General features: G+C 35.2%; 1 long non-coding RNA gene across 2 annotated transcripts in view; it reads left to right on the top strand.

The window, feature by feature from the left end:
• The first annotated feature begins 2456 nt into the window (after window positions 1–2456).
• LOC123573927 (uncharacterized) overlaps window positions 2457–7064 on the top strand; it is a 232434-nt gene continuing 227826 nt past the window's right edge. For both annotated transcript variants that reach the window (XR_012414509.1, XR_006698652.3), the window contains exons 1-2: window positions 2457–2594; window positions 2855–2947. This is a non-coding gene — a long non-coding RNA (uncharacterized lncRNA). The remainder of the gene's footprint in view (window positions 2595–2854; window positions 2948–7064) is intronic.

Genomic DNA, 7064 nt, shown 5'->3' with positions numbered 1-7064 from the left:
TCCGAAAATTTTACAAACTTGACAAAAACTAAAAATAAATATTTAAGACAATATATAATACAAATTGGGTACACTGTGTACTGCTTGGGTGATGGTGCACCAAAATCTCAGAAATCACCACTAAAGAACTTATTCATAAGTTCATAAATACCACCTGTTCCCCAAAAACCTATGGAAATAAAAAATTAAAATAAATAAATATATAGATTCAAGAAGCTAAGTGAAACACAAACAGGGTAACTCCAACAAATTCACCCTGATACAAAAATATGTAAAGCAGCAAATACAGAAATGGCACCTTTTCTTTACGGGAAAACAAATACAAATGACAGTGTGTTTTTTTTTAACCAGATGTCATGGAGGGCATAGGAGGTGGTACAATATTTTTCAAGGGTTGAAAGAAAAGAACTGCCAACCTAGAATCTTATATCTAGTAAAAATATCTTTTAGGAATGAAGGAGAAATCAAGACATTTTCAGTTGAAAGAAAACTATCAGAACTAACAAGTGAGTTTATCAAGTTTGTAGGATACAAGATAAACGTACATAATTGTGTTTCTATATACAAGCAATGAACATATGGAATTTGAAATTAAAAATACAATATCATTTTTAACTGTTCAAAAATAAAATTTTAAAGAATAAATACACATACAGAATTTGAATATTCTTTGAAAACTACAAAACACTGGTAAATCAAAGAAATTTCTAAACAAATGGGAGGCAATCACTCTTCAAAGTTGAAAGACTCATAGTAAACATGTAAATTATCCCCAATTGATGTATAGGTTATATGCACTTTCTATTAAATCCCATTTTGTAGACATAGGCAAAATTATTCAAAAACTTATACAAGAAAGGGAAAGGTATTAGAATAACTAAAACTATTCAGAAAAAAAATAAAGTAGGAGGAATCAGTCCATTCAATTTTAAGGCTTACTATATTGATACAGCAATCAAGATTGTGTGGTGTTTCTGGAGGAATAGACACATAACTTAGTGGAACAGAATAGAGAATTCAGAAATCTACACAACTATGTCCACCTGATTTTTGGCAAAAATGCAAAAATTCAATGGAGAAACAATAGCCTTTCAACAAATAGAGCTGGAGCAAGCATTTATAAGCAAAATATAAACCTCAACCTAACTGTCACATCTTATTTAAAATTTAACTCAAAATGAATCACAGACTTAAATATAAAACATAAATCTGTAACATTTTTAGAAAAAATCATAGCAGAAAATCTTCATAATCTAGGACCACAAAGAATTCTTAGGCTTCAAAAAAAAAGTATGAGCCATACTTTTGGTAATGGTATGGTAAATTACATTTCATTAAAATATAATTAAATGTAAATTCAAGTCTCTGCTCTGTGGAATATCTTGTTGAAAGAGTGGGAAGACTGGGAGAAAATATTTGCAAATTACCAGTCTGGCAAAAAACTCATATCTAGAATGTTAAAAAAAACCTTCAAATCTCTGTAGTAAAAGCAAACAAACAATGCAGTTAGATGATGGATAAGAGACATAAAGAGACATTTCACTGAAGAGGATATGCAGATGACAAACAGGGAAGTGAAAATTAAAACCACAATGAAACATTACACCTGTCAGAATGGTTAAAATTAAAAATGTTGAAAACACCTAATGGTGGCAATTATAAAGAGAAACTGAATCATATATTGTTGCTGGATATCTAAGATGGTGTATCCACTCTGAAAAACAGTTTTTCAGTATTTCGTTTTTTTTAAAGACAGTAAACATGCCTCTATCATGGGGCCCAACAACTGCATGTTTGGGTGTTTATCTCAGAAAAATGAAACCTTATATTCCCCAAATTCTGTATATGAATTTATAGTAGCTTTATTTGTAATATTCACAAATTGGAAACAACTTAGATATTTTTTCAATGGGTGTATGGTTAAACAAATTGTGGTATATATATGCTGGAACAGCACTCAGCAAGGAAAAGAAACAAATTGATACATGCAACAACCTGGAGGAATATTCAGAAAATCGTACCTAGTGAAAAGGCTAATCCCAAAGGTTAATACTGTGTGATTTAATTTTTATAACATTTCTGAAGGGACAAAATTATAGAAATGGAGAGCAGATTCATGGTTTCAGGTTAAGGAGAGGTGAGGGTGGAAGGGAGATGGGATGGGTTATAAAAGGATAACTTGGATCCTCGTGATGATGGAAATTTTGGGGGCTTTGACTGCATCGTGGAAATATCCTGGCAGTGATATTTTACTATAGATTTGCAAGATGTTACTATTAGGAATGCTATGGAAAGAATTTGTCCCCTGCCAAATTCACATATTGAAACTCTAATCTCAAATGTCATGGTGTTTGGAGGTGAGACCTCTAGGATTTAATTTGGCTTAATTGAGATTGTGGGAGGAGTCCTCGTAGTGGAATTAGTGTCCTTATAAGAAGAAACACCAGACACCTGTTCTCTCTCTAACTCCTCTGTGAGGACCCAGCTAGAGAGTGTCTGTTTGCAAGCCAGGAGCAGAGCTCTCGGCAGAAACCAACCATGCTGGCATCTTCATCTTGGCATCTTCATCTTGGACTTCTAGACTTCAGACTATGGTAAAATAAATTTCTGCTGTTTAAGCTACTCAATCTATGGTGTTTTGTTATGGCAGAGTGAGCTGAATAAGACAGGGAGAAACTGGGCAAAAGGTACACCAGAACTCTCTTTATTATTTCTTACAAGTTTATGTAAATCTATAAGTATCTCAAAATCAAATGTTTAATTAAAGAGTCTATTTTTACATAAATATTTGAAAGTTATCTTTGTATGCCATAAAATAATGCTTCCCGTTCTTATGGTACTTTATATTTTTCAGGTGATTTCATACAGTATCCTTCACCAGAATTTGGTTACACATCGGGGAGCCACTGCTGGTCTTTTAGAAATGAGAAAACTGAACCCACTAGAGGTAAGTTCATGGGAATATAGCTGCACAACAAGGGACTGTGGCTCTGACATCTCTTCAGAACTTCTTCCATTTCAACAAGCCTACATTAGAAATAAAGAGATTGCCTAGCCATAGAAGAGGATGAGTCGCTTCTGTATCCCTAAGGATAACATTTGAAAATTAGTTTTGAAACTTTCTTTGAAATGTCTTAATAAGCCACAATACCCCCCATTCATATGGTACTTCACATTCAAGCTAGTGTGAATATAGTTTCATGCAAGGGTTAACTTCCAGTTTGCTATTCTAGCCCCAACCCTCCAGATGGGGCTTTCCAGTGCACACCCTCTGAATGCAGAATGCATTAAAAAAGAAAGAAAGAAAGAAACACTCTCTCCACAGAGTATGTTCAAGTATAAATATGTAAGGAATGTATGGGGGAAGGTAGTGATCCTCTGTTTGCTTTTCATTAAGAATGGATTCCTCATACTCACTGTCCCAAGCAGAAAATCAAGGCTAGTTCCTAAGCACCAACTGCCTTTCCTTTGAGGGCTTCTGCCAAGTTCATAGAAAACATTATACAATGCAAAAATTGTAGAGCTGGCTTCATGTTTTCTCACTGCAACTCCACTCCCTGTGTTAGGAATCGAATGGCAGGTTCCACCTTTCAGCTGGAGCCCAGGGTTTTATTTTTCATTTGAGAATTCAGAACAGAAAGAACTTCCCAGTAGTTGTTATTTTGTGAAAAGACACAGTAAGCTGAATTTACTGAAACAAGAGCTCACTAGAATTCAGAGCTTGCTGTGTGCGTGTGACGAGCCGTGGCGTCTGGCTCACCATTAGTACTTTAATTTCCTTTTTCAGGGTATAAACCAGCAAGGTGCTTTGACAAGAGGCTTGTTAAATGGAGAATGGAACTAGATTATTCACTGTGGTGATTATGTCAACCAAAACCAGAATCTAGCTTTCAAGTAGTTGGATGGCTCCCTCGGATCTTTATAGCCAGAAGACTGGGTAATCAGGTGATATACATTGTTAACCTGAGCCACGATTTTACCCAATGCTGGTGATGCAAGCCACAGTGGCTGAATCCCTGGTACATGTGTGGGCACACAATTGTTGCGTAGGTCTTTTATCAAGACCTTCAAGTTTAATCTAATCATGGTCACACTGGAGAAGGTCACCTGGGTAGAGGAGAGTGACTGACTGATTATTCAGGGCATTCGTATTACATCATCTGGACCTGACAGTTTCTTAGTTAGTCCATAAGAACAATAGCTCCTATTATTTAAGTTGCACCTATTTGCCAGACACTGGGCTAGGTGCTGTGTATGCATTGTTCCAATTAATCTTCACAAGAATTGAAGAGGTGAATTGAATTAGCACCATAGTAAAGATGAAAAAACTAGGCAGGTAAGTACCCGTCCTGAGATTTTATCTCTGGCAAGTGCAAATATATGAATTATATACATATCTGACTGTTTTAAAACCCATGCTTTTTCTTTCCCCCGTTCGACATGCTCTCACGCCACTAAAACTCTTCAAGAGCTAACTTCTTGAGGGATCTAGAGAATATTGTGTTGGAACAGAGTGTTAAATATTAAATTCTGATTCCTAGTTTCTACAGATTTCAAAAAGTCAAAAGCTGCTCTGATACGTTTCATATTTAGCAAAAAAAAAAAGGAATCCACTGTGCTGATTTAAGTATCTTTGAACAGTTTTCGTATTAGTTTTATTGATCAGTGGCACCTTAACTCCCTCTGAGTTAAGTCCTGATCATTTGGCTGGTGAATACTTAATGCCTTCAGAAACCTAGTGTGTTCTGGTGACAGGAACCCGGAGACTTGGTCTCCAGCCTGGTTTTCTCACTAATTTTGCAGTTATGACATTGGACAAGGCAGTTTAGCAATCTTTGCTATAGTGTTATTGTGCATTAAAGGGACATAATACCTGCATCAGTTAGGAATGTTTTCAGATACATATAACAAAATACATGATTAACAGTAGCTACAAACATAAGGGTATTAATAAAAGTTTGAAGTGGGAGGACTAGGGCTAAATCAGCAACAATGGTGTCAAGAACCTATTCTTTTATATCATTCTATTCCTCTTCTTGCTGGGTTTTCCAGCTTATGGTTTTATATCAGCCTATTCTTTTATATTGTTCATTCCTCTTCTTGCTGGTTTTCCTCATGCTTATGATTGCAAAATGGCTGCTGCAGCTCTAGCATCACTCCCATACCTAACCAAGGAAGACTAAGGAAGGAGCAAAGCGAATAAGCTCTTCTTTGCATCTATTCTTTTCATCAATAAGCAAGCTAGGTTTCTCAGAAATGCCATAATACACTTCCCTTTACAGCCTCATTATCTAAAATCAAATCACTTGGTCACCCACCCATAACTAAGAGGCCAAGAAAGCAAAGTGTCTGGCTTTTCAATCTTGATATTTATATAGTTCGTTTTCATACTGCTATCAAGAAATACCCAAGACTGGGTAGTTTAAAGGAAAGAAGTTTAATTGACTCACAGTTCTGCATGGCTGGGGAGGGCTCAGGAAACTTACACTCATAGTGGATGGGGAAGCAGGTGCCTTCTTTACAAGGTGGCAGGAGAGTATGTGAAGGAGGAACTTTCAAACACTTATAAAACCATCAGATCCTGTGATAACTCAATATCATGAGAACAACATGGAGGAAACTGACCCCATGATCCAATCACTTCCCTCCCTTGACATATGGGGATTACATTCAAGATGAGATTTGGGTGGGGACACAGAGCCAAACCATATCATTATTAGAAGACAAATAGAAAAAATAGAGCTCAGAATGGCTTTTGTAAGCAATTATTAGTGTCTTACATAGTGATAACCTCAAATGATTTGTTTCATCAAAGTAAGATTTCTTGCTTTGTCCCTCTCCATCCTAAATAGTTTGTAACCAGTATTTTAAATGACATAGTATATATCCAACAATCTTTATCTGTGCAATGTCTCATATATGTGAAATACAACAATGCAGAGTAAATACTGTAGGTATTCAATCAATGAATTATTTCAATGCCAAAAAACCGCCCACCTGTGATCTAATGTACAATATGTTTTTTGTGTCATTTAAAGTAACCTCTTATATTAGTGTTCTCTTTCTTTTTCAATAGCTAGTAAACTAGACACAAGCTATGAATAAATAATGCCAGAACATCTGGATGAAAAGAAAAAAAATCAATTATCTGGATGTTTTGTCTACGTAACATCAAAACATGTAGCATTGTATAGACAAAACATCCAGATGATTGAATATTTTACTTTTCATGCAGACAGCTTGTTGCCATGTAGACAAAAAGCACTGCCAAGTTAGGGACATAAAAAGAAAAAACAGGGCATAGCAAAACTTGCCTAATTTGTAGACTGTGAGTATTTGTCCTAAACGTGATATAGGAAAAGACGACAATTAATGAGATACTGTATCAAATTAATTTCCAAAACTTCTTGGCTATATTGGAAGAACTTTCTTACCACAAGTTCATAGTGATTGTAATAAATGGTGGTTTCATTATGAAATGCTTAATAGGAAACACACAAACCACTTTTTATTTGACACTGTGTTTATTTTATAGATGAAGCAATGCATTCACAGAAAAAAAAAAAAAAAACAGTGATTACTAAAACACTCCTTTATCTCCTGGAACAACAAATATAGAAACTAATTCTAGTTGTCTAAACATAAGTCAACTTACTAGCCAGGACTCAAGTATAAATTCAATAATTATTTACCTTTGGTGAGCCAGGGGCTGTGCTGATGGATTTTTCATATGCAGGCTATCATCCAATTTATTCTACATTAATTCTGTTCAGTAGCAATTGTTATTCCCATTTTATAAATAGGAAGCTGGGTTTTAAAAATGAAGGAAAATCTCCAAAATCCCACAGTTCGATTATTTCAATAAATAACATGATGCTTGAAAAATAATTTTTTAAATCAGTGTGTTTTGTTTTGTGTAAAATAAAGGAGTGAGGTCTGAGAACACCAAATTTTCAAAACTTGGGTGTCATGACTTGTAAATGCTAGGAATTATGGCTAAATGCACTATGTCATGCTATTTTTATTTCATCTGTTGTTAACACTATTTTCCTATGTTCCAAGTC

This window comes from Macaca fascicularis, chromosome 6 (assembly GCF_037993035.2).
Source record: "Macaca fascicularis isolate 582-1 chromosome 6, T2T-MFA8v1.1".
In the NCBI taxonomy this organism is placed as follows: Eukaryota; Metazoa; Chordata; class Mammalia; order Primates; family Cercopithecidae; genus Macaca; species Macaca fascicularis.
This window is presented reverse-complemented; position numbering and strand designations above follow the sequence as displayed.